The sequence below is a fragment of the Rhinolophus sinicus genome, chromosome 17 (genome assembly GCF_057876585.1).
Source record: "Rhinolophus sinicus isolate RSI-liver-muscle chromosome 17, RSI-T2T, whole genome shotgun sequence".
Classification (NCBI taxonomy): Eukaryota; Metazoa; Chordata; class Mammalia; order Chiroptera; family Rhinolophidae; genus Rhinolophus; species Rhinolophus sinicus.
The window spans coordinates 46,339,499-46,367,489 of NC_142517.1; the positions used below are offsets into that span (position 1 = coordinate 46,339,499).

The 27,991-nt window shown below is 37.4% G+C and overlaps 1 long non-coding RNA gene across 21 annotated transcripts in view; it reads left to right on the forward strand.

The window, feature by feature from the left end:
• The window catches only part of LOC109450257 (uncharacterized), a 626,489-nt gene that overhangs the window by 592,684 nt on the left and 5,814 nt on the right, over positions 1 to 27,991 (forward strand). For 13 of the 21 annotated variants that reach the window (XR_012494921.2, XR_016019837.1, XR_016019840.1 and 10 more), the window contains 5 exons: positions 4,327 to 4,644; positions 5,086 to 5,141; positions 5,316 to 5,450; positions 13,168 to 13,321; positions 14,239 to 15,106. This is a non-coding gene — a long non-coding RNA (uncharacterized LOC109450257). Of the gene's footprint in view, positions 1 to 4,326; positions 4,645 to 5,085; positions 5,142 to 5,315; positions 5,451 to 13,167; positions 13,322 to 14,238; positions 15,107 to 22,748; positions 22,864 to 23,154; positions 26,041 to 27,991 lie in introns of those variants that run through there. The other 8 variants (XR_016019845.1, XR_016019848.1, XR_016019846.1 and 5 more) reach the window with 8 other exon arrangements.

Genomic DNA, 27,991 nt, shown 5'->3' on the forward strand with positions numbered 1-27,991 from the left:
CTTTAAATTCTTATCCCTTTCTCTTTTTTCCTCTGCCACCCTAAACCAAATTCTCTGAATTAAATTATGATCGTCTCCCAAATGCCATGACAACTTAGAGGGGGAATTTGGGGACTGCCCTGAAAATACATGATATAGAATGTAGATGTTACAGCTGAATGCAATTGACAAGTGGCAGCAATGAATTCCACATTTTAAGTAAAAAGGCTTCTTTTTACTTAATTTTCAGGATCTACTTACTGGTCTTAATAGATACCAGTTAAAACTGAAATAAAATAGAGAACTGCTACAGAAAGACCAGATTAAGCCCTTTCTGGACTGGCAGCCATCGTATCTTATAGAGCTCATAGTTATTTGGACAGAATCTTTTATACTGCTGGAAACCTCCATAGACTAACACCCAAAGCTGTGCTTCTCAGTATTTAATTACAAACCTGGCAGGGTGGAGACTTTGCCGATTAAAGGAAAATCAATCAGTACTTATTAGCCATAACAAATCAATAAAAACAATTATTGTTTCACTACCTGATTTTGTGGAATTTCTGCTTGGGTGGTACTTATAGTTGTTTCCTAGAAGTGTAACTCATTTTATTCCGTGGTCCCAGAATAACTCTGTCTCCAAGGTTTGTTTGTTTCTTTGTGTTTTTTTTTTAGATTTTTATTTGTTTGTTTGTTTTTAATTGGGGAAGGGGAACAGGACTTTATTGGGCAACAGCGTGTACTTCCCAGGACTTTTTCCAAGTCAAGTTGTTGTCCTTTCAATCTTAGTTGTGGAGGGCGCAGCTCAGCTCCAGATCCAGTTACCATTGTTAGTTGCAGGGGGCACAGCCCACCATCCCTTGCAGGAGTCAAACTAGCAACCTTGTGGTTGAGAGCACACTGGCCCATGTGGGAATCGAACCGGCAGCCTTCAGAGTTAGGAGCATGGAGCTCTAACCTCCTGAGCCACCGGGCTGGCCCCTGTCACCAAGGTTTTGAATATGTCTACTGGTGTGGGCTTTTAATTTCTTTCTCCCAGTGAAGAAGAGGCTTCATATTGTAGTAGAGAACACACTAGGCTAGAAACGCCAAGCAGGATCTAGGTTCCAGTTGAGGCATGTTATTAAGGCAGTTCATGTTTCTGGGCTTCAGATTTCTCACATGTAAAGAGATAGGACTGCATAGTCTCTTAGGGCCCTCTCAGTTCCTAAATCCTGTAGTTCAATTACATATTTGTGAATTTTCAACATAAGAGAAGATCCAGATCTAAGAGTTACTAAATAAAATATTTATTTATTTTACAGTTCTTTTAGTAAACATTTACGCAGAAGACTAACAAATGTTTTTTGGTCTTTTCCTGGGAGAGATCCTAAATTTGACGAGAGGAAACCAAGCTAAGAGACTTGGCCTTGTTTTCTTGCGTACAAATGGACCATTGTCTTATACTTTAAGTTCTTTTCCTTTTCAGATCCAACTAAGACATAATGTTTCACTCAAGATAAGGTTTGTGGTTTAGGAGATTCTGGTCTGGCCTGCCTCATTTTAAGACTTCTATCATCTCTTTTCAAAACCTGAGGAGGACCTCATTTCCTGTTTGAGAGTTCCTCATGCTTTGCCAGCCACTGGGTCGTTAAGGAAGCTTGCCAAGAGTTCCCGGCTGGGAAGGACAGTCTGAGTTCATCATAGAGAATGAGCTGGCACCACAGTTGTAGTGACTCACCAGCCTGGTTGCCCACTTTGCAATGGCAAGAACCACACTGTCTAATTGAAAGACCTGTGTTTTAGCAAAGTGCAATTGGATTACAGGGCAAAGTCACCTCAAACGCTATCTCCAATCTTCCCTTTCATTGGCTGTTTTGAACACAAGACAAGAAAGGAAATTATATCCTGAATTATAGTTTGCTTTTTAAAAATTAAGATTAATTAACAGATACTTGGTTTTATATCTATTCTGTTCTAGGAATTTAGTGGTAATCATAAAACAGTGAAAATAGGTCACAGCAAAATGAACATTCAAGATTAGGTTAAAACATTCCTCTGAAATTTCACTGTTCATTTTTGGAGTGTCAGTTACTACACCTCTGTTATTCATCATTTTTTTTCTTGGCCTAGAGTCAAGATGAGAAATGATATTTCGACCAAAAGACATTGTTTTGTTACATAGCCTCTGCTTTTTAAAATGCAAACCCACCCTCCCCTTACCAGTGCTTGATCTTTGTAGGTACTCATGCACTTCTGCCTGCTCCCTCCCCCCTCTCTTTTACACACACACACACACACACACACACACACACACACACACACACACACACACACATACACCACCACCACCACCACCAAAATGCTAGAGAAAGTCCTGTCAAGATTTACATGAGAAAATTAGAGGGCCAGAGCAATAGCAACACTAAAAGTCAATGATTTCACTTTGCGAAAAGTCATTGTACAGTACACAGGTATTTTTGAAAGCAAGTATTATTATGATTAAAAAATATTATACTTCTAAATTATTACAATTCTCATCTAAGCTAAAGGCACACATAGGAACCATTTTAAAGTATTTTGTATTACAGTTTGTCACCAAAACTCAACTAGTAGAAGTTGACAATGTGCATAAATAGGTGTACCCCATGAGGAATTAAATTTTAATTCATAAGTCTATTGTTGTGGAACTTTAGGACAAGGCAGCATTTGGTATTAACATGGAAGAATATTCTGTGGCTGTTTTAGCTTTAATCTGCATTACACTAAAATAAAGTGCACATTGTATTTTCCCCCCAGTGTTTTTTGTAAATTAAATATGGAATATTTAAATATGGAATAATAATAATAATAACTTCTTGCTTTTCTCCTAATTTTATTATTTCAAATCAAGCAAAAATGGACATTTTTCTCTCAGAAAAAAAAAGTATTTTTGATGCAAAAATGATTATTTAGTTACAGTATTTTTCCCTAATAGGTTAGCATTTATGATGGATCTTATTTCAAAGCTGATTATTCTCAAAGAAAAGCAGAGAAATATTAGAATTTGCAAGTAAATTATATGTTTAAAAAGTATTTTAATAGATTATGTAAATTGTTGTCCTCTATTCGTTAAAAAAAAGCAGTATCTGTTGCAAATGTGAAATTTTGCTGTTTGAAATATCTTATAAGTTCCTTTTCTTTAGGACAGCAGTGTAAATTAATATCAAAGACAGACACTTTAGAACTCCCTCAATTTTTTTTTTTTTTTACTTTAACTGTGATAGGCATCTCTGCAAGGTAGGTTTTAACATATTTTTTTCCTAATTTTTTTTCCTTCCTTTCAGTAAGAAGGATAAGCTTTTAGAGTACCCAGTCACCGTGGTAACTGCCAAAAAAATTCTCCTGAAGTTTGAAGAGGTCAGCTGGCAGGGTCAACAGCTCTGGCCTCTCTCTGAGCTCGGTCTAGCATGCCCCAGCCTGCGCTTGGAGTGTCAGGCCAGAGCTGACCCTGGGAGGTGGACTATTCCGGCTCAGATATAAATTTTTCGAGTCAGTTCATGGCCTGGACTCTCCAGGTGGCCTCCAAAATCGATTTTGACCCCCTGACCCTGTCTCACGGAGGCATAGCATCCACCCTAAGTAAGGATTTAGCCAAGAATGACAGCTTTCCACTGAGTGTTATTGGGGACAGTATAAACAGTTTGGAAAGCAAGTAAGGAGGTGTGAGTGCTAGAAATCATTAAAAGCACATTAAAAAACAATTGAAGGAAATTTTCTTTGTGAAAAAAAGTTTGCAATGCTTATTTGTTACAGAAGTCTTCTGTGATTTGTAGGATTTTTTCATCAAAGGATCGTTTTCAATATAAATACTCAGTAAACCACACATCTTTATCCTTTTATATACTTTGTTACAAATATGCAAGTAAGATAGCCTGACTTGCAACAAAATAGGTACAGCAGGGATGCAACATGTACAGAAAAGGGAAGCTGGTTATTAAAATGCATCCCTAGATTTTTCTAGTATTGTTAATAATTTGTGTATGTGTGTTGAAATGTTTAAAATGGGAAAATAAGGAACCTTAAAAAAAACAGTCTGGAATGAAGATCAACTTGTGCGGCACTCCAAGTACCTTGAGATTTTATAAAACACATAGCCAGTACACCAGTACACTCATTTGGATACAAATGAGATTTGGGGGGGGGGGGGGGGAGAATATATATATATATATATATATATATATATATATATATATATATATAAAGTTAGATCTTGTATAGAGCTAAAGAGGAGAAAACAGTAAATTAATAGTGTCTGAATTAATTTGGAAAATAAAAATAGTGTATTTAAATCATCAGTGACTCTTTTTCCGTCTTTCTTTTTTTCAGGATGCCACCCTGAAAGGTTTATTTTCTCCAGAAAAGTAGAGTTCTCTTTGAGAGTTCTAGCCTGTGAACTCAGTATGTAAATGTGGTCATCAAGCAAGACTGAACTGCCAACAGGGAAGATTTTGAATGTTTCACTGTCTTAAAACCCTTCACAGCATTCCTTCTTCCAGTGGTGCTTTACTCAAAGTTTTCCCCTTTTCCCAGCACTGTTGAAAATGGCTCCAAAGCAACACTGCAGCAGCTAAACCAATTGTACTATGAAGTTGTTGAGATGGCATTTCATCTGAATCCTTTGTAAAAATTTGATTTTAAATAGGGGTGAGTGTCCTTTGGGGAAAGAGGGCAAGGGAGAATGGAAGAAGGGGGGAGGGGACAGAGCAGTTTATATATGTGTATATACTCCTTGTGTTTGAAGGCTTCTGTGTCTTGGCTTCTCACTCTGTTAAATCCCTATTATAAAACTTATCTTCACAAAGCCTATTATAGTATTCTGAGAACAAATTGGACCATGAATAACTTAGTTGGAAGTGTAGATTATTTTCTACTCAGGGAAAGTTAGACATGACAACAGCTTAACAGAAAGAATAGTGATTAATCTTAAATAGATGGATTTCAAAGTTTCACTCTTGATAAAGAGTACCTTTGATATTTCCCCTCTTCAGACTCATGTTTCCACTTTCTTTGTATTAAGAATTGCCCTAGTGATCACACTGTCCACCTAATACGGCACGGCTCTAACTGTAGATCATTTTCTTTCAGGTTGTTAATCTGTCCAAGAGGTGACCAGCACGGCACTCTACTTCCCATTTGGTTAAGTATGTGGTTCCAGAGTGGCACCTGTGCTTAAATATCAAACTCACTGTTAGGAATGATATCTTACATAAATTATAATTTCTCAATTAGATAAAATTACTTAAAAACCATAAATTTGTTTAATGCCCTATAGCTTACAAAACACTTCTTGATTCATGATTTTGTTTGATCCTTAGAATAATGTTATGAAATAAACAAATGTCATTAATCTGATTTTATCAATGAGAACGCTGTGTTATTTGCACACTCTGATCTGGCTGATAAAAGGAAGAACTGGGATACCAACTCAGATGTTATAGCTTCTATTTCAAGTGAGTAACCTATAGCAATAGGCTTTTTAATTATTTTTGTGTTCTATATCCCTGATTTTGTATTAAAGAACAAAGTCTTTATATTTCACAGATTAAAAAGTTAAAAGACTTGATTGAAAAGAATTCTATTCACTTAACGTGAATTTTGCCAGTTATTTTCCTTTGTGCACACATATTTCAATGGTCTTGCAGAGTTGAAGTTCTTAATTTTTAAAAGTCAAACATGAGCAGTCCTATATAAATTATAATAACTACCTGGAATTTGTTTTTAACTTTTATTTATTTTAAGTGTATTTTATCAGGACCCATCAGCTCCAAGTCAAGTAGTTGTTTCAAGGTAGTTGTGGAGGGCGCAGCTCACACTGGCCCATTCAGGGATTGAACCGGCAACCCCAGTGTTATGAGCATCGCACTCTAACCAACTGAGCTAACTGGCCACCCCTGGAATTTTTTTTTAATGTACATGAAAACTACAGATTATCTGTCTCAAAATAAAATATAATAGTAAATAAGGCTTTAGAAGCAGGTTCTGGGGCTGGCCCCTGTGGCTCAGGTGGTTGGAGCGCTGTGCTTCTAACATGGAGGTCGCAGGTTCGATACCCACATGGGCCAGTGAGCTGCGCCCGCCACAACTAGACTGAGAAACAATGGCTTGAATCGGAGGGGAGGGGCGCGGTAGAAGGGTGGAAAGAAAAAAAAGAAGTAGGTTCTGCATAGAAAGTAATTATTTGAGAGCATGAAATTGATCAAGTTCTAGAGTGCTGTAGATAAAGTTTCCCTTCTAGTGGTATAATTGACAAATAAAATGGTAAGATATTTAAAGTATACATCGTGATGATATGACACACATATACATTGTGAAAGGATTCCTCCTGTCTAGTAAATTAACACATCCATCACCTCACATATTTGTCTTTTGTGTGAGGGGAGGGAACATTTAAGTTCTACTCTCTTAACGAATTTCAATTATTTGGTACAGTGTTATCAACTGTAGTCACCATGTTTCACCTTGGATCCTCAGAACTTACTCACCTTATAGCTGAAAGTTTGTACCCTTTTATCAATCTCTTCCCTATTTACTCAGCCCCTGCCCTTCTAAATTTTACAGATTGGTCTCTTTTAACATTGAACAAGTCTGGCTAAACAAAATTGTATAGGACTACTTTTGTTTCTCTTGGGTTTTTACTTAACCCATGTTAAAAAGTGTTTGCAAAACAGTCTAGAAATAATAAGTGAAAGGTTTAGTCAACCTGATATTGATGTCACCTATGTAAACATACAGAAAAGAGTAACACAATGTTATCCTTCTTCGGGTTTTCATTTTATTGTTTTAATTAGGTAATATAGGCAATGTGCACGTAAATGTGGGAATCCTAATTTTATTATTTCTTAACTTGTATACACTTAAATTAGTCATTTTATATATACTTAAATTAAGGTCTTTGCTCCTGAATTATGCTGGCAGCCAGACAAATCCAGTCAAACTTTTTAGGATTGGAAAAAAAGGAAAGGGTCCAGAAAGGAAAATCAACTGTTCTGGTTGGATGTTGTCTTTGTGAGGTTGTAGGTTGTATCAACAATGACATACAACCTTTCTTGTGCTAAGGTTTTTCAATTACAACCTAACTTTAGACTGAGGAGTGTTCATTTTGATTTGGAGGTAAATGCTCAAGCCCTAAAACTCAAACTTCTAGTCGTCTCTACTAATTTGCAAATTAAGAAATGCAAAAATAAGGACTTATATTAACATTAATTTGTCTGTTTAGATGCTCTTTGAACTTTTTAAGTTTCTTTTTATATTACCAACCTCATTCATTTTCTGCACATGTATCTTTAACAGCTGCCACTATCCAAATAAGTTTTTTCCCTTCCTCCCTTCCTTTCTTCTTCTTTCCTTCCTAAGTTTCTTCCTTCCTTCCTTCTTCTTTCCTTTTCTTTTTACTTCTCTTCTCTTCCCTCTCTCCCTCCCTCCCTCCCTCTGTCCCTCTTTTTCTTCCTTCCATCATTTCTCCCTCCCTCCTTCCTGTGTTTTGTTTTAAAATGTAGAGCAGCTGGAATTAAGGAGCTTATCTAATGCCGTATATTACACTAAACTGATATGGTGCACAACAAAACACTCACTTCATTTAAACTTGTAACAAGTCAGAGAATCCTCAAGTATAATATCAAGACTTCTCTGACAACTAAAATCCAATCCTGAGGGATGAACTTTGAGTGTTATAGATCCTGGCAAGTTTCCTCTTGCTATCTTTGTAGTCTTTATAATTCATCTAAGCTATTGGTTAATTTTCATGTAAACTTCTCATGTTGCAAAAGGAGAAGCAGAAGCAGAAGAAGAACAAGAAGAAATAAAACTATTTCAGAAATTTGAAAAGAAATATTGTCAAATTACTACATATAATTTGTATGTGAGTATATGGAAGCATCATGCTAGCATTGGAAAGCAGAAAAAAACATCAGCAACTCCTCAGTTTCCTTTTAAGTCACCCCTGCCCAATATACTGTGGTATCAAAGATAGGTTCTGCCTCTCTCTCTCTCTCTCTCTCTCTCTCTCTCTCTCTCTCTCTCTCTCTCTCTCCCCCCCCCTTCTCCTGAAGCTATTATCAACCTGGACAGATTAATCTAATTTGGCAAAATATGATTTTATTTTAAATGTTATAAGAATTTTACTTAGTGAAGGTTTTAAGCAAGTCAACAAAGGATAAAAAATATTTTGTGTTCTTCTGAAAGGAAAACTATATATCCACATTGTTTTAGAAAATCACAATAAGTAGTGAAAAATTCAGTCAACTATTTGGGTAGTAGTTTCTACAATACCAGATTTTCCTCTGTCTCTCAATATTGTGAATGTATCTAGTGCATTTGAGAGCTGATAGATACAATTCATGATTATGGGACTTAATTTACTAGAGAAACCTAGAGTTGTCCTGTTGAGTATTGTTGGGTGCCTACCCTCCATTGAATGAGGGTAATTGACTACCTCGGTAACAGGTATGAGGCATTCCTCCAAATTATGCAAAGATGAAATGACTAAATCCCTGTGCTAGGTCTTGGGAGGAAGTAGGGATTGGAATTAAAAAATACAAAAAAGACTCAAGATTTGGCCCCAGCTCTGCAGGAAAGAGAAATTAGCATGTACACAAGTGTCTCTTCAGAATAATCTATGTTAAAGGTATGAACAAACAGCTATGAAAATATGGAGTAACCTGGAAAAAGTTATTGGAGAAAATGGGGCTTGAAAGACGAATAGGATTATGTTAGATTGGGACCATATTCCAGGTGGAGAAGAAAGGTAGAGAGGTGAGATTGTACAGTGTACCACAAAATACTATTTAATGAATTTAAAAGAAAGCTTCTAGAATAACACCAAATGAGTCCTAATATTGTTTTGTTGTTGTTATTTTTGTTTGTTTGTTTTGTTTTAAGGAGGGCGCAGCTCACAGTGGCCCATGCAGGGATTGAACCGGCAACCTTGGTGTTATCAGCACCACGCTCTAACCAACTGAGTTAACCTGCCACTCCTATTATCTGTTTTAATAGGCCATTCTATAGCTTTCTTCATTCAGGAAATACTGTCATCATAAGTGCATGAAAGCATTTTACTAGTAATAAAAATGTTTTTTTCTAAAGTTAAAATTCAGTGAAGAGGAGTAAGTGTGAGGAATCTACTGTTTCTCACACTACATTATTCCTGGATCTAGGTGCTTCTGCATTCCTCAGTTATTCTCATCTGGATATCTAGTTCTCAAATTTATGAAATAATATTTCAAATATTAAAATTAAGACTTATGGAAAATCAGTCATTCTTTTTTTACATCTTTTTTAAAGGTTTATTTTTAAAAAAATATAGCTAGCATACAACATTATATCAGTTTCAGGTGTACAAATCAGTCATTCTTTTCAAAGATATTTCATGGGTCACTTATGTGTCACTTGTTACCAGAGTTCCATTATAGAGTTACACATAAAGACTGCATCTTAAAAATGTACTTTTAAGTGAATGACTCTTCAGCTTAAGAGACAAAAAACTAACATTTTTTTATTTTGAATTCTGCCATTCAGAAGCCCTACATTCATGCTTTTCATGCTTATGCAAGTGAATGAAAGTTTAGGAATATATTTAAATACCAGAGGTACCAAAAATAATGTATACAAGTGGACATTTTGGTCAACGTTGCTCAAGCAGTAGTTCACCGTCCTCAGACATGTCTGGACGCTCATGGTAACCACTTTGAGCATCTCTTGTAATTGCAGAAGTCAACCGTGACTTGTATTCATCTTTTGGTATTTATTGAGTATTACAATTTATTTTTTAAACTTTTATTTATTTTAAGTGTGTTTTCCCAGGAGCCATCAGTGCCAAGTCAAGTAGTTGTTTCAGTCTAGTTGTGGAGGGCGCAGCTCACAGGGGCCCATGCGGGGATCAAACCGGCAACCCTGTTGTTGCGAGCATTACACTCTAACCAACTGAACTAACCAGCCACCCCCTTGAGTATTACAATTTTAATAGTTTTTTTCTTAAAAAGTGTATACATTTTTTTAGCACCCTCTGTATATTGAAATGCCCACAGAGATATATTGAAATCAGGAAGTATCAGCCCATTGCATGAACAACCTCAGAATTTTTGAAAAAGATACTAAAAGGCAAAGAAGCAGGGAATAAACGCACACCAAATACATTCTAGAAACATCAGAGTCATCTGTAATAATCAAAATAGTAAACTAATACAAATGTTTGTGATGTGAAAGCACAAGAGTCCAGGAATAGAGTGTTCGTATAAGCGTCCATCATCCTACTATGAAACTTCATGTCAAGTGGAAATTAAATCCTAGAACTAAAGCTTAGAAATCCAGGCCAAAGGAGTATTTTACAGGGGAAAAGGGTTGAAATAAACACCAAACTAGAATGAAATATAAGCAAATAATGTGGATGGATGGAAGTGTTTGCAAGGGTAATAGAGGCACTCATTCTCATCAGTGGCTGGTTAAGCATGTTGGATAAAGTACTGGTTAATTCTCTAGAACCATATATTTAATTTCAGTTCAACTTTGTTCTGTTACATAGGTTCCTTTCAGTAGTAAACAAAACTTTTGAGTGCTCATAGAGGAGATGTAGGTGCTATCAAAAGAGAAAGATGTTAAAATGAAAAGGAAAAGTGTCATACCTCCTGCCCTCAGATACAAACAATATTCATATTTAAGGCTCCACACAGAGTAAATTATTGACATTGCTTTCAGTACCCACTTAAAGACAACTTTTCCTTTATAACTCCTGCTGCCGTGTGTCAGATATCCCCAGTACCATAGTTCTAAACTTGCCTATGGCAGTGCAAACAAGACAGAAATTTATAGAAGTAGAAGGGAAAGTGATGTATAGAATAAAAAGTGAAAGTTCTCTTTATCATTTCCCCAGAAGTGTACATCCTTCCGGATCCCAGATAAAAAGATGTCTATGTAGATGGAAAGATAGTTAGATAGAGGGTAGATAGATAAATGATATAGTAGATGATAGATAGATAGATAGATAGATAGATAGATAGATAGATAGATAGATAGACAGATAGATAGATGATAGATAGATAGATAGATAGATAGATAGATAGATAGATAGATAGATAGATAACATAGACTCTGGATCTAGACAGTCAAGCTTTGAATCCCAGCCTCTGCGACCTGCTACGTGTATGAGCTCAGTTTTCTCATCTGTAAAAGTGGGGTTGAAAACAGTACTCTCTCATTGGGTTATTGTAAGGATTAAGTGAATTTATATGTGAGTTGCTTAGAGTGCTGCTTGGCACGGAGTAAGCATTTTATAAGGGTTATCTACTCTGATGGATATACACCAAGTTTTTTGTTTTGTTTTTGTTTTTTTAAACAAATCAGATTTTACTGTGTCTTTTTTCACTTCGTAATATGTCAGGGAGACCATACTTATGACACAGATAGATCTATTTCACTCTTTGTAATGACTGCATGCTATGCCACAGTAGAGTAGGGTCACAATTTCTTTAACCATTTTCCTATTGATGATTATTTCAGCTCTTTTCAGGTGTTTCTGTTTCAAAGCAACTGCTAATATCCTTGAATATAAAACAAGGCTCGCAGAAGGGGCAGGCATAAAATATATTCCCATTTTATAAATGTCCAAAATGAAGCTCAGAGAAGTTTAGTAAACTGTGTAAGTTCAGATAGCTAGCAAGTAACCGAGTTCAGAGGAGAATGAGTTTAACCCAGTTTCACACTGTCCTACCTCAAGTGCTTCCATCTGATGTAGAATAGCTTTTCAAATACAGTGGTCTTTATGTCACAATAAGACAGTTCTGATTTCTGAAACAGGCATCAGGCAGCTACATGTTTATGTGCTGCCAAAGGGGGCGTGAGTCAAGAGATACAAAGGAATATACTAAAAGATGAACTAAAATAGTAAGCCTGGCAATGTCCTAGGTGCTTAAGATAATATTAAAATTATGACACCAATCTTAGTTGCCTAAGTGGTTTGAATTTGGGACAAATAAAACATGGTGTGGGAGAGGGCATAGAGAGGATTACTTGCTATTTGACTATGTAGGAGAATATTATTTGAAAAACTGCCACATCTAACTTTTATTCTTCCCAGATGGCACACCGTTGATTAACTCTGATCTGGCTCTAGTAAGACTGATACCTACACTCCTCTATACCACACTCTCCAACCCTGTCATGGCCTATTAAATAGTGAGGATAATCAAAACTTCACTAAATGCAAATACATAATAAAGCCAATTAAATTGACTAAGTTCTTGTGATCTTAGGACATCGAGTTCTTTTATATACAATGAAGCCTCAGCTGAGTAGTCCTCTGTCTTTCAGACAGGAGACAATGACTTCAAAACATGCAGGGCTCATTGTGGGAATACCTTTTTAATACCCATGTTTCTAATTCCAGCATTACTTGGGATCCAAGAACAGAGAAAAAAATTACTATCCTAGTATATTGTTGTTGCTAATCTTGCTATATTCCCAACACTGGGAAAGTGTGATGAAAAGACTAAAAGTTTTAACTCCAGAATTTTATTCTCAGCTAGCTCATTCAATGACTTTAGGATAGAGGCAAACGACTTTTCCAAATTAAAACTTTCTCTTATATAAAACAGGGTTAGTGTATTTTCTTTGTTGCGAAATAGGTGGATTCATTTTGTTGATGTTTATCTGAAAGTCTGAAAAACTCGAGGAGATGCAAATTGTAAAATTTTACTGCAATCAGAGAAATACTAGAATTTACAATTAAAAAACGTGACAGACACACGAGCAGAGAACTTTAAAGCAGAGAACGGAAAAATAAAATGAAGCACCATGGTGTTTTCCATATATATATATATTGCTTAGATACCACTAAATCATTTTATTTATCAACTGTCATTTACCTTTTGCCTCTGTTTTTGAGTTACGGTAACATATAAGAAGCTCACAAAAATGCTTATCAAAATCAGTTGGACACAATGCAACAATTTAACTCCTAATGACAGCCACCTCTAACTATGAATGACATATAATAAATTCTGTTTGCACTGGATTTTCAGCTGCAGGTCCTTATTCTGCCACCCAGACAGCCCTATAAAGTTGCACTTGTGGCCTTAATCCCACTTGGATGTGTGCCCTGCTGCCTCTACTTTCCATCATTCTGGGGCTTTCGTCTTCTTGAATAAGTGAACAATCTTTGTTTCTGTACCTTATTAGGCCAAAGACCATAACAGCTAGTGATGGCATCGGCAAGCCCTTCGGGCAGGATTCTCTGCAGACCCAGCCAACCTCCAACAAACCCCTTTTTATGCTCCTGTTTCTAGGAAGAATTATGATGGCGGTGCCCTGCTGTTGATCAGTCAAATCTGTGGTAGGCCTAGTGATAAGTCCTGTGAGTGTGGTGTACTGTAAAACAGCGGTTCCCATTCATTGGTGGCTTGTGTGTAATAAACCACCAAAAAAAGGAGGGGGGGAGGGGAGGCAGCTGCAGTGTGCAAGAGCAAACAACGCATCTCATTCTTGGGAGCCCAAACTTTGTAATTTGCTACTGGGCAGCCTGCTCTCGCTGACATTCTTTCTGATAACATAGTAGTGGCCTATCTATATTTATAGTTTGACGACTAACCCAAGAGATTCTAGTCGGTAACTATGTATATGTCTTAGAACAGATTGTTATTAAGGAAGAGATCAAAAATACTATCAAAGGACTGACTCTGGCAAACAAATTGCTGGGTTAAAGTGACATTTTCCTCTACCCACTGTTAACCTTAAAAAAATTTATGTTGGCCATTGTTTCATAGTACTGGTGTTATAAGGATGACACTTCAAAAGAGACCAGCTAAAATTCACACAGTGAGAATATTCCCTAGGAATCAATTGTGTCTCTTTTGTAATATATTTTCTAGACATAAAAGTGTTCATCAAATAGAAAGGTATTTTAAGGATGCTTGTCTTTTGAAAATTAAAAAAAAAAAAAGCCTATACAAGTATAAACTAAATTTTATTTTTTGGCTATGAAGTAGCTGAGAAATGCTACTACTTTACAACAGTACTGCAAATTACTCATCTGCCTAAACCAAAATGTGGAAAGCAATTAAATTGTGAAAGGAAGACAATATACCTGTTGGGGGGAGAAAAAAAGGAAAAACTCTCGGTAGGTCCTTTTAATTCAGCATGGGTTAACCTAATAAAAGGGAAACACACTTGAATTTGCTCACGACTACTTAATGAGATAGAAAAAAAAATGCTGCAGTTTCTGTAATAAACTCTTTCTTTTTACATCCAAAGCAGGTGCATGGCATTGTGATATCAACACTGTACTTGTTTCTCATGAGCCCCCTGCTGCTCTTCCAAATGGGAATGGAATACTGTACATTCTAGGCATTTTTCCTTTACCACTCCGCACTCAGGGTCAGGAGAGTGGCTATGGCAGAGTGGAAGGCATGCCAGTTGTTTTGGAATTCTTGCAGGTGTTTAAAAAGCAAAGGATTCTTTTGAGAGGCACATCTGCATTTGTCATATGCCATTTGTGCTAAAGCCTGTGGTGTTTTTGTTTGTTGGTTTGACAGATTGACGTGTAATGGCCAGGACCATTGAGCGGCTGCTCCCAACAAAGTCATTCTGATAGCTGGAGTTCTCTGGAAACCAACTGGCCTGAATTACCCATGATTTTTCTCTGCCCATCAAAGAAAATGCGCTGTTCTAACCTTCTTTTGGCTTTCTGTTTGCTTTCACAATTTTTTTTTTGTTACATTGTTTCAAACTCTAAATTAAGGTGAAATAAGGACTTTAGTAGGTTAATAGCATCTACAGAGTTTTCAAAACCAACCAGTCCTCAAAATTTACTTAGAAATGGTTAAAGAGATTTATGGCATTTGAGCAAATGTTGGGGTATCATAACATTTTAAAACTTAAGAACACCTCTGCATCAGCGATGGATAAGGGAACTTTATTAATAGAGTGGAGCGAAAACTGCAACTTTAAAACTTTTATAACGTTTTTAAACACTAAAACAACATTCCCATTTAAAGTTATTTTTGAAATCCTTTTTTCTTTTTCATCTCAGTGAATAATATACCTGAATTTATATGTAAGCGTGTGTCTTATCAACCATGTTACCACAAAGCCAAGTAAATACGTGTGAAAGCAAACTTTAGTATGGTGTCTTTTGTTGACAAAGTGAAGTCAGAAATCCTTATTAACATTCGCTACACGTCGGTAGTGTCTCATGGAATTAAGAGTTCAAAGCTCATGCTTCTAACATTAACTTTATTGTTTGATATAAGTTTCTGAATTTTCTTGTACTGTGATAGGCCTTCACCTTGTCACCCTATTTGGAAGGCATAAAATAACAAAGGAATACCAAGTGTTAATTAAGCAGATGCAAAATGTCATAGATATGTTCCTAGGACCATTCGCGTTACATTTACTCCATTGACCTAAACATTTCCTAGATGTCCATCTTCCCTTAACTACCTAATCCCACTGTACTGGAAAGGGCCATTCCTTTTGACAAAGCATCTCAATTTGGGTATTAGAAACCTATCAGCTCCACAGGTCTGTTGGCATAACCAAGTTTCTGTGGAGCCCTGCCCTGAAAAAAGGGAAGGCAAAACAGAACTCCTTCAGGACCACTAAGCAGTCAGCTCAGAACTGGCCAAAGGGACCAAGAAGCAGCTCATTGCCATGATTTGGGGGAGGGACTATTAAAAACCAAAAGCCGCTTGCTGAACTGTAAAATGGAAAAATAGCAGTTATTTTCCCCTCTTGTATTGACAAGTTATGTTCTGAATATTTAACAAATGTTAATAACAATATCACATTAATTTTTAAAAGCTTTCTGAAAGAAGGATTCCTTTCCTGTTCCCTCAGTAGGGACTTGGGCTAAACGAATTAGGACTTAAATATACTCAGGTCTTTACTGTTTTAGTTAATTTGCCAGATTTAGAAAAAAAACACACAAAAAACAGGATGGTCCGTTAAATTTGAATTTCAGTCAAACAATTTTTTTAGTATAATATTGCATGGGATATACTTATACTAAAAAATATTTGTTGTTCATCAAACTGGGTGTTCTGTTTTTTTCATCTGGCAACCCTACTGGTAGCAGAGCTTGATTAATGACAAATTTGTGATCAGAAGCCTCATGGATTGAAGGGCTTAAAAAAAGTTTTTTTAAAAAAATTAGGTTTTACAAAGGATTCACCAAGGGGTTCACAAAGAATTTCCTGAAGAATTTGTTATGTATTTAGAGTAATGCAATTAATGATAATAACTATTATGATTGAGCACCTGCCTACATATTAGCCAGGTGCTTTCCATTTATTATCTTTTTTAATCCTTAGAGCAACCTGAGGAGACAAAGGATGTTATCTCCATTTTCCAGATGAGAAAACTGAGGCCTAGAAACATCAAACAATTTTTCCTGAGTTAGACAACTAACAAGTGGAAGAACTAAGAAGGGAAACCAGGTCTGCAGATCCCAGAGTTGAGGCTCTTCCTCTTAGCTGTACTAGTTTGTGAAATGTGAAAGTTCATTAAAATCACAAATGTTGGTAATCAACTAATTACCGCTCATATTAAACAACATCAGATTGCTAGTCATCTTTGTGGGGAGGGAGGTCCTCTCTTTCTCATTAGCCTCGAGGGCAGTGTCAGTGTCTCCTATTTCTTAGTATCACCCCTTAGGTAAGCCATCACATTATGTTATAATGTCACATTACACTAATGTCATATTATTGAAGATTATCAGAAATTTGTCTTTTGATTGAACCAAGTGTATTTTCATTATTTTTCAAAATGGAAAGCATATTCTCACAAAAACCCTCACTTGGTACACAACCTCTGATGCTATTTGTCTACTCTGCACATTCAGTGTTGTTGGACTTCCAAAGTTTTACTTGCTTTATAAACTACTTCAACATCAGTGTTTTCCTTGCCAAAGCCCCAAAATAGAAACGACTATTGCTTCAATGCCTCACCTTTCCTTGCCTAAGGTCCTGGCCATAAAGTATCCAGTTTGAGGCTCTCCTCTCCCAGGAAAGACTTCAACCCGGGTTTACCTTTGCCTGCCGTGCCCTGTCTGATGTAAATACTACTATACACTGATGCTCCTCCCCCTAGTCCTTTTATGGGTGCTTTGATATTACTTAGGAGGTGATTACATAGCTTCATTTATCTCTTTGAATGCACAGGTTTCATGGTCATTAAAATAATCACAGACTCATCAGTGCTCCTCATGCTTAAATAAGATCAATACAAACCAGAACAAGACCTTCTTCCCTCCTCTATTCACCAGGATTTGTCTTTCCCTTCTCTTTCACTCCAACTATCCCTCTACTTCTCTAATCCCTTCCCTTCTTTTCCATCCTCAAACATAGCATAGAGAAGAATACAACAATTTTTTGATAGTTCTTTCTGCGATGGCTCATAACATTTATTCAGCTGTTAGCACAGACGTGGAGAAGTGTTGCCTTTATACAAACTGTCACAGGCAGCTGTTAGCAATTTTGGTGTTTGTTGGAGGAAAAAAAAAAGCTTGCTGGCCCTGCCTTAAAAACCAGTTCAGCAATGAAATGGTTAATAGGATGAGTAAAGGCTATTTTTAAGTCTGGCTCCCCTCTCTGATGCACTCTTGAAAATTCACCCCGTACTGCAGAAATCCTAAATTGCAGTGCCCTGCACCCCACTGGAACTCTTCAGTCTGCTGTAAGTAAGCCTCAGCATGGGCAAGATTGGGGGTGAACAGCTGGAGGAGGGGCTCAAGCCCTGGGCCTTTGTAATGGAGGGGCGAAACACTGAGATCCTGCAGAGAAGGAACACAGAAACCCTCAAGGCACAGAGAAATAGACCCAGACAAAAGCCCTGTTACATGGTTGCAAATCACCCCACTGCTGTTATTTTATTTACTGTGGTCTGCAGGAGGATTGTTTTCTCTTTGCAAAATTTTTAAGCTTCATGGGCTTTTCTCCTCCACAACAGCGGTCACTTATACCACAGTGCCACGTAGAGACAGTCCTCACCTTCCGCTTTCTCAAGGAACCGGGGGAAAAAACCCAACTTGCCTAGTCGGGATGCAATTGACTGAGAATGAAATCGATGAATTTCCAGTCTCTGTTCCCCACCCCACCCCCCAGGGATAAAAAGATTTAAGTACTGTGTATTTAAAATATTGACTTATATTGGTTCTTTCGGTGCGGTTTTATTCCATGATTTTCTGGCTTTATTTGATTATTTTTCTTAAAGATGACACCTATATGCGTGCTTTTGGACCTAAATTTATTTAGATGCGGGAAGGAAAGAAAAGACAACACGATTTTGGATTGGATCAATTAGAAATACATAAATGCACATTTTCCCCCAGGAAAATATATTCTTTTTAGTTTCAAAATTGATGGAAATACAATCCTATCACTATGGTAAGATATATGCTATGAGTTTAAGGGTTTTTATTGTTGGAGGCTTCGTTAAAAGCAGAGGGAGGCTACCCGTAACAGCTATTTTAAAATATAAAGGGAAAGAACTGTCTGCCAGTACCAGTCTCTTTTGTACAAGTTTTTCGGGTATTTGTAAAAAGGGGCTCTTGCCTCATTGCAGAGGGAGGGAGGCCTGCAGAAGAAAAAAGCAGCTCACTTCTCTGAATAGAAATACGTGGCTGACTTTGGTAAACATTTCTCCACAATTGAGCCAGAGCTGCAAGCTCTGCTTTGGGGTAGCTGAGAAGTGAGCGTCAGTCACTTCACGGTAACCAGAGAAGCAGAAGGCTCTTCTGCTCAGGCGGCTTTCTTGTCACGACTACGTAGGAAGTTGAAAGGGGAACTTGCAATAAGCGTGCTCAATTTAAGAAAAATAAAAAAAGTGAAATTTTCCTATGACAAATCCACGGAGGTATTTACAAGGTGTTTGAGCAGGTAATTAGTACCCAAACCAGGTTTCAGGAAATAGTTCTGGTCACCTCAAATGAAGAATATATAATGAGCTGAAGAGCTTGATTTTCAATGGATGATTTACCCAGGACAATAGCCCAAACAGAACCGGGTAAAGGGTTTACAAACGGTAACTTGAGAAGCAGTGGGCTTCCTTCCCGGGAGCTTAATTTTGTCCCCTTCTCCTACCCTTTCCCTTTTCGTCTTCTCTCCTCTCTTCTTCCATCATTTCCACAAAATACATACATACTATAACTTTTCAAAAACATTCTGTTAAAGAAACAGGGAGGGTGCAAAAAAATGGAGTTAAATTTCCTGTTGGCATCTAGACCCAACTAGTTCTGTATTATTTCAAGCTGCAACTTTTGTGAGTGTGTTGTAGCTTACTTGCTGAGGTTCAATTGTGGAGTCTGTCCTTATTGGAGTTTCTTTCACTGGATAATAAACAATGCTGGAAAGATTACCCATTCTTTTCAAAGGCTATTCCAGAAGACTGACAACACGAAGAACCAAGGAGGATCACATAAAAAAATATATTTCAACATTTCTTAACTGTGACAATGTTGCATGATTTTGTTGATTTAAGAAAGTTTCCTTACCGGTAGGCACTATAGTTTGCTATGCTGCAAGCATAGCACTTCTAGCAAATATCCTCTGCCATAGTAACTGGTGACAGAATGAATACCAGTAGTTAACTTTTATCTACTGAGTCTCTTGTTGTATATTGAAAGATGAATTTTACATTATCGTAATCTAAAATGTTTGCATGATTCTTATTGTGCTCCTTTAAGGTTAAAATACGTTCCACCGTACACTCCCCCTCCCCCATTGCCTTGGGTAGGCATTTAAAGCTAAAAGAAGGTAACTTAGACATAATTTTATAGACTAGTAAATAGGTTCAGAAAGTTCAAATTATTGCCCAAGTTCACCAGTGTCAGAGTTTGGACCAAAACCAAGATTTCCTAATTCCTAATTTTGACTGTTTTTTCCAGTGCATTAGACCGTCTTCTTATGCGGTTAATAATATATGAGAGCTGCCTAAGAATACCAATTTCTACTGAGGCATGCTCTCTGTCATTAAGTGCTCCAGCAAACTGTTAATTAAGATTGTTTTGAGCTGTTTACCAATTTAGGTGATGTCAGATACTTCTGTTGGATTCTGTTAGCCTCTTGGGATGGCAGAAAATTCTGTTGATTCTGTTGCCTGTGGTTTGGCCATCTGTTCTAAATCATGATTGCGGCTGCCATTTGGAAATGCATAATCTGACACCGTTACCAGAATTGTACATTTAAAATGCATTAAGCTCTTTGTAGGTCACAAGCCCTTCATAAGCTCTCGTTAATTTTATAGGCTGTCCACAGAGAGCACTTAATTTTGGAGTTGAAGGGTTCAGGTTAAAAGAGTGAAGCAGTGCCACTCTTGTTTTCTTCCCCAGGCATTATAGAAACTGTTTTGTTAAAGCGGTCTGAGGTAGAAAATAAAACCCTGGAAGGTGCAATGTGATAACTGAGAACAAACAATCAAGAAATGTTGGAAGTAGGAATGAAATCATAGGTATTTCCGGTCATCCTTACAAAGTTCCCCTACAAGGCACACTGGGTCACATCCAGGAAACGATCAACACTCCTCTGTGTGTGTAGGACTATGAAAGACTTGCAAGACTTAGTCTGTCCTAAGATAAATGTTTACTTAAAAAAAAAAATTTGGATGTCACACTTTGCACTTTTCAGAGTTAATTCTTAGTAACTTTTATTTTATTATTAGTGTCAGGTGTACAAAACAATATAATGATTATACATTTACACCCCTCACAAAGTGATAACCCCAACAAGTCTGCTACCCATTTGACACCGTACACAGCTATTACAACACCACTGACTATATTCCCCACGCTGTATTTTATATCCTGACTATATATACAGAGGGTGCCAAAAAATGGACGCACATTTTGAAAAAGGAAAAAACTGTATTAAAATTACACTGACAGTAACCACTTTGAAGGTCTCTTGTAATTGCAGAAGTCAAACGTGACTTGTACTCATCTTTCGTTATCGGTATATATTGAGTGTTACAATTTTAATACAGCTTTTTCCTTTCTTAAGATGTGTATACATTTTACATTTTTCGGCACCCTCTGTATGTGTATGTATATATACATATATGAATTATAGTTGACATTAATATTATTTTATATTAGTTTCAGGTGTACAGTGGTTAGTTATATAATTTATGAAGTGATCCTTCTGATAAGTCCAGTACCCATCTGACACCATACATAATTTTTACAACATTATTGATTATATTCCCCATACTGTATTTCACATCCCTGTGAATATTGTGCGACTACAAATTTGTACTTCCGAATCCCTTCACCTTTCTCATCCATCCCTCAACCCCCCTCCCATCTAGGAACCATCAGTTTGTTCTCTGTGTCTGTGAGTCTGTTTCTTAGTAACTTGATGTCTTTAATGTCCTTTATCATTCAGGCTATTATGCCCCTAAGGGCTAACCTTCTTTTTTGAAATAGTGAGTTAATGCACAAAAAACACACAGAACAGTGCCTGGTACGTAGTAAGTGCTCTGTAAATATTTGTCATTATTACTCATTTGTTTATGTATAGTTTATTAAGTACTGATTCCAGCCATTGGAGACACACTAAAGGTGAGATTCATGGTTTCTTCCCTCAAAGAATTCAGAGTCACCTGAAGGAAACAGATAAATACATTGGTCATAAGAGAGTTACCTGTAGAAGTATGTAGAAGATGTTGTGGGAACATTTAGGAGGGGCAAACAGATTTCCTGGGCCCCACTCTAGATTTGTTAAATCCCAACATTAGGTGATGAAACCTAGAAATCTTTATTTTCAAAAAGCTCTTCAGGCAATTACAAAGAAGCCCTGGGATGTTAGCCTAATCTAAAGTAGGCTGGAGAAAAAAATCCTGGGAAAACGTTTCTAGAGGAGTTGATATTAGAGTTGGAATCAGGAAGAATAAAAGGTATTCTAGGCTAAGGGAAAAGTGCTCAAAGGAGGTATAAAGGAGCCTCTCCTGTTAGGAGAGGTGCTGGCAGATGGGTCTGGTTAGAGTGAAGGCCGAGCGAAAAGGGTTATTCGCTCATATAGGTAAGATGACTATATATATCATTACTCAAATCAGGACACTTGTGAGAGCGAGAGGTGGTAATTACACACAATCATGTGTAATATGAGGGGAACAGGTACCCCTCATAGTAGATGATGCTGGAGTCACGCAAGAGCTCTGACAGACCCTGAGGTCCTTGCGAGTGGAGCGTTAGCGCATTGTCCAGGGCAGGGGCTGCCAGTGAAGAATGTGGCAGGTTGGTGACAAGTTCCCATCTCTGTTTTAAAGTTCTCCCTGCTGTCTTGATTCTGGAACATTATTCTAAGTGAAATGTGCCTCTTTTAGAGACTGTTTCCACAATTTCTTTGATTATGTCATTTAGCTTTAATCTTTATAAGGATCCTAATGTAATGCTAAAATTGCACTTAGCAGTTAAAACCAGATGTAAACGTGGCAGTCTGAGGAATCCACAATGCTAATAACTGGTCCGAGAATAACATCATTTCATTTATATGACAATATCTCCATTTATTCACTCATTACTTATTAAGCCCCTGATATTCACCATGTGCTTCTCTCGGTGCTGGGGAAGCAAGAGAGCAAGGCAGACAATGTCCCTGTCTTATGGAGCTTACATTCTAGCGGAAGATATAGACAATAATTAAATTAATATGTAATACAGTTTCAGGTGTTGGTAAATGTTGATGAAAAATCCAATTAAGATAAGGGATTAGGAGGTTGAGGAGTGACTAGTAATTTGGGAGATATTAATAGTATTTTAATTAATTCAGATAAAGATAGCCTTCTTGAAGGAGTGGCATTGAATGCAGCAAGGGAATGAGCCAAGTGACCATCTGCGGTTCAACAGTTTCAAGCAGAGGAAGCAGGAAGTTCAAAGGCCCAGAGGTAGGAACAGGCTTGGTGAGTTGGAGGAACAAAAAGAACTTCAAATCCCTTTCTGATTAGGCCACTCCTAACCCCACAGCCTACAAGGCTTCCCGTGATCTGGCCTTTACCTCTCTCTCCTACCTCCTAGCTGAGTCCCATAGTTGGGAGGGAGCTGTGGTCTGCAAGTGGGGTGTCCTTGAGGAGGGTGAGGGAATCCTAGTACCCCTACTTTTCTTAACCTTATTCTCCTAACTCTAGCTGTTACTCCAACAGTTTTTGTGTTGTTTTTTTTTTTGGTTTTTTTTTCAGGAGAAAGGAAGTCTAACACTTATTGAACATGTACCATCTACTGGCAGAGTGTTTCACCGATGTCATTTATTTAAGCCTTATACAAATCCTAGGAGACTGGCAATATTGTTACCGTTTTGCAGGTGAGGAAACGGAATCAGAGAGGTTAAATAACTTTTCCAGGGTTGTAGTCTATTAAAAGGTGATTTCAAGTCTTTCACTACGTGTCTTTCAATGGCTTGGAGCCACAAGTCGTATTAAACAGGGTGTGCCAATAGTACATTCTACCTAAAAGTCAGCTCCTGACAGCAGCTGCAAGGCACAATTTGTAGAATGGTACTTTTATTTTCATGAGGAAATATCAGAAACTAGGATATAAACCTTGTGCAGTAAAAAAAGAAAAAAAGAAAAACAACGACAACCAAAAAAACCACTAGAAATAAAAATGCCAGCATTCGAATTCTGATCCTGCACCTGATGAGCCCCGTGATCTTGGTCTGTCTGAGTCAAGTTTCCTGATCTGCAAAATGGGTGTTATAATTTAGGTCTAGCTCATGTACATGTAAAAGTGTTTTCCAAAGGAAATGACATACACATAAAGAAATTATTAAATTCCCAGAACTTTCTTTGACCAATAACAATACCCTATGAGTGATGGGTTCAGTTTCTGAGGTTTTGAATATTAACACACACACATAAACACACACAACTATTGGAGTGATAAATAACTATAAACTTCTCTCTATTAGCTACACAGGGTATTTTTTTTTCACCCTTCAGTCTTTTTCATCCTTGAAGTTTAAAGACTATACTGAGAGGATACGGAGCTGTTTAGGCTACTGCCAAGTTGAAACGAACTGGCGTGCCTTCTCTTTGGGAGCTAGAAAAAGAACAATTATTTCTAGAAAGTACAAAGGAGACAGAGAAGGAAAGGAAGGAAGAATGGAGGGCAGGGAAGAAAAATTTCTACTTATGTATAGCCATGTGGCCTTCTGTGGAGTGACTCGGTTTTAATCAGCTCGTTTTGACCAATTGAGGTCTAGCTATGCTATCATCAGGGAGTAAGCACAGAATAGAAGAACACAACTCCTTAACACCTTTAAAATCCTAAGGAGCTGTCTACTTAGGACTGCCCAGCAAAGAAAACTTTAGTAGGCATTTGAACTTCTAGGTTGAACTTCCATGTGCCATGACCATTGTTCCTGCAGTCTAGGGAGGGAGGTTCAGCTAACAGCAGGAACGGTTCACTTAGAAGAGTGACGTTTCAGGAAGGCTGTGAAATGGAGAGCTGGTGTGGAAAGATCAGTTAACCTAGGGGGTGGCTGTAGCCTTTCAAAACAGAGTCAGTCTGGTGTAACCTTCTTAACTTTTTGATTCACAGTTTAGTTTTAAACTTTTCTTTGGTTTCCTTCCCCAGAAAAGCATAAGTGCTATTGAAAGAAAGGAAGGAGAATGAAAGATATCAAAACTGTCCCTGTCAACAGTAATCTTTTAGAACTGAAAAATAAAGTTTCCACCTAGAAGAGTTTAAATGGAAAGGAAGGAATCACACTATAATACTACCATTCAGAAGATTGAGCAAGAAATTAATTACTGCCATATTTTTCTTCTTAAAAATTTCCCCTTCTACTTTCGGAAGATTCCAAACATCGCTGTGTTTCCTGTAAGAATTCAAGAGTTCTCCCCATGGGACCTAACGGTGGATGGGGCAGCTGGTGATGTTGGACAAGAGCCACATTACCGGGTTTCAATTCCATCCTCTCCACTTTCTACCTCTTTGGCTATGGGGAGGTTATTGATTCTCTTTGAGCCTCAGTATCTCCATCTAGGACTTGAGACTATTAATGCCTGTCTATTAATTAGAATTTAATGAGATTTCAATGGGAACAAAGATGAGAAATCATTGAGATCTCACATTTAGTGAGTTAATAAGTGTTAATTCCTTTTCCCTTTCTTCCTTATTTGGCAAAGTACCCACACGTTCTCGGTAAATCTTTCTAAAAGCCAATCAATAGAAGAGTATTTTGATCTGAGATTTGCATAGCTAAATTTGTGTAGCCATCCAAATTTTAGCATCAAAGGATAAAACATACTCGTACACATTGTAGAATAATAAATCATAGGCTGTAACCTCCTTAGCTTTTGGGAATACTTCTTTTGTATTTTTATATAAAGCGATTCCCTCAGTATTTGTTATGAGCCAAGAACTGGCTTTTAAGTGATTTACATTTATTCTTTCACTTAATTCTCGCACACTCTAAATAAGGGGTCTCTATTCCCATTTTAGAGGCTAGAAAACTAAGGCTCAAGATCTTAAACCTGTACAGCCTCCTTGGAACCTCATGCATGGTAGATACTCAACAACTAATTGATGATTGAATGAATAGACTGGCCTGTTACACTTGCAGAGCACTGTCAATTTGCACATCCTTTATACCTACCAGATCTTGATTTATCTTTTTTTTTCAGGCAATCAAATCATTCTTTCCTTCTTCTCTTCCGAATTAGGAGGGACCTCATCGCTTTTAGGTACAACTAAGTGCCTTAAAATATTAATAGATTTGAACAGAGGAAGAAATGTTTTCCAGTTTGGTCATTCTGACTGGTGAAGCTTTCCAAAGGGAGGAGGGAGAAATTGGCAGGAGCATCCCCAATTCTAAACAGCCCAAACCTGCTGCTTACTGTGCTCTATTCCTTGCTAAGAGTGGGAAGCCAAATGACAAGACAAAAGATGAAAGTCAGTTTTGATGTTTAAGTCTGCTTTGGTGCCCTTCGGTGTCCTTGTAATCTTGTCAGAGATCATTTATATTAATTTAATATAATTACTTTAATAGTGGTGCGTATTATAGACTAATCATTCTGAATGCAAACTGTAGAAATTAAACAAAATAAATGTTTAGCTCAAAGGTTTCTTTTTTAATTTCTTCTTTTCTTCTTCTTCTTCTTCTTCCTCCTCTCCTTCTGTGTCTCTTCCTGAACACAGGCAGCCAGAGATTCAGGTCCCCAGATTTCTCTCTGCAGAGTGTACTTTACCTTTTGGATGGGACTTTAAAGACTTTAAACAGCTTGAGACTTATAGTTTGCCACAGGAGCATGTAGCAAATTCCTGTTTCTACTTTTTGAACCAGGAGCTGGAGTATAAGAGCCCCGCGCAGGAAGTCGCAGGTGGTGGGAAAGGGGAAACAAGGTCATTTTCAACCATGTACATTGAGGTTGTACCTTTAAAGTCAATTCTAAATTTAATTGAAAGCCGAGGGCAGAGAAGCCAAGATCGGAGCAATGTGGTGATTTATTCTGAAGCCTGTAAGAAGTCATGCGGCTGAATGTGGGATGAGCTGGGGCTTTAATAAAAATGGCACTGGGGAAGCCAGCGGGAAGAGGCACAAGAATGGAACTGGGTTAGATGAAGGATCTCCAGGCCTGAAAGGGAGCGGGGGTCTCAGAGAGCAGTGTTTGCCCAAACTCTGCTGTTTTTACCATGATGGATGCACATAAGTAATCCGCATCAAAAGGAAAAACCAGGATCAGACAGAAGCCACCAAGACTCTTTAGACAGTGAATTTTTGCATGAAATCATTAAGGTATCCAAATTGCTGAAAGGCTACAGAATGAATGGCAATGAGAACTCATCTAATATTATTTCTAGCTGAAATTTAGCTGAAGAAAAATGACATGTTCCTTTATTAAATCACTGTAGGACTTGACAGCAAAGCACCCACACATTTCTATGGATGTTATTGTCTACTAAATTATATTGGACCATTGCTACAGAAAATCCACAAAATGTTCTCAGAATCAAATCTTCTCTGTTGACAAATGGTTTAGGAACAACTTTCTAAGCTAAATTTTTTTTTTAAAAGAAATTAAAAATAAAAGGAAACAGAAGCTAGTTAGCAGACGTTATTTTAGAGAGAGAACTGCACTGGGCTGGAGATTATACTTTCTGGGTTCTAGGCTCTTTGACCTGAGAGAGCAGCTGGTAGGGACTATGTGATCTGTCTGTGTGACTCATTTTTATAGGCTCTTCTCTTTAGATCAACTTCACACCACATTCGGCATCACTATTATAAATTTTAATCTTATTGCAAACATATTACATAGTCATTGCAGAAAACTCAGCCAATGCAAAAAAGAATCAAGAAGAAAATAAACATCACTTGTAATCTCACTATCTAGAGATAACCACTGTTAACATTTTGGTCAATTTCACTCCGATTAAGATAACATTCAAAGGACCAGGAAGGTTATTATTATACAAATAACTAGGCACTGCTTCCTGTTGAGGGATACTTGACACATTCAGAATTTGGATGTGGTAGTGGTGATTCTTTTAACAATCTTTAGAGGAACGATCACTAGCTTTGAGTAAGTCTTTTCCCTCATTGCTGTCTCTGGTTTCTAGTTGCTTAATTCATGCTATGAAGATCTGTGCTGTCACAGAAGGAACTACGCACACAGTTCTGCTGGACTCTGTCACTCACGTGCTTCTGACCACCAACTTTTGCTCACTATCAAGTTTTGAATGCTTTCCTAGAGGAGTTTAATTATTTATTTGTGTGTGTGTATGCATATACTTTTTTGGTAATATTTGGATAAGGACTAGATAGCAATAATAGAAACCTAAAATAATTGATATGTTGGGGTAATGGAATTATAAATGAACTTTCTTCTAATTATTTCCTTGATTTGTCTTACAATATTTGTGCAACAAATGAGATAGGAAAAAAGTGACGGTGGAGAGGGAAGGATGAGGAAGAGGGAATGGGCTTGAGGTAACTCTTTAGAAACAAGCAGTTCTATACATGGCAGACTTTCAGCTTGTTAGGTTCAAAAAAACTCACACACACACAGAAATGCT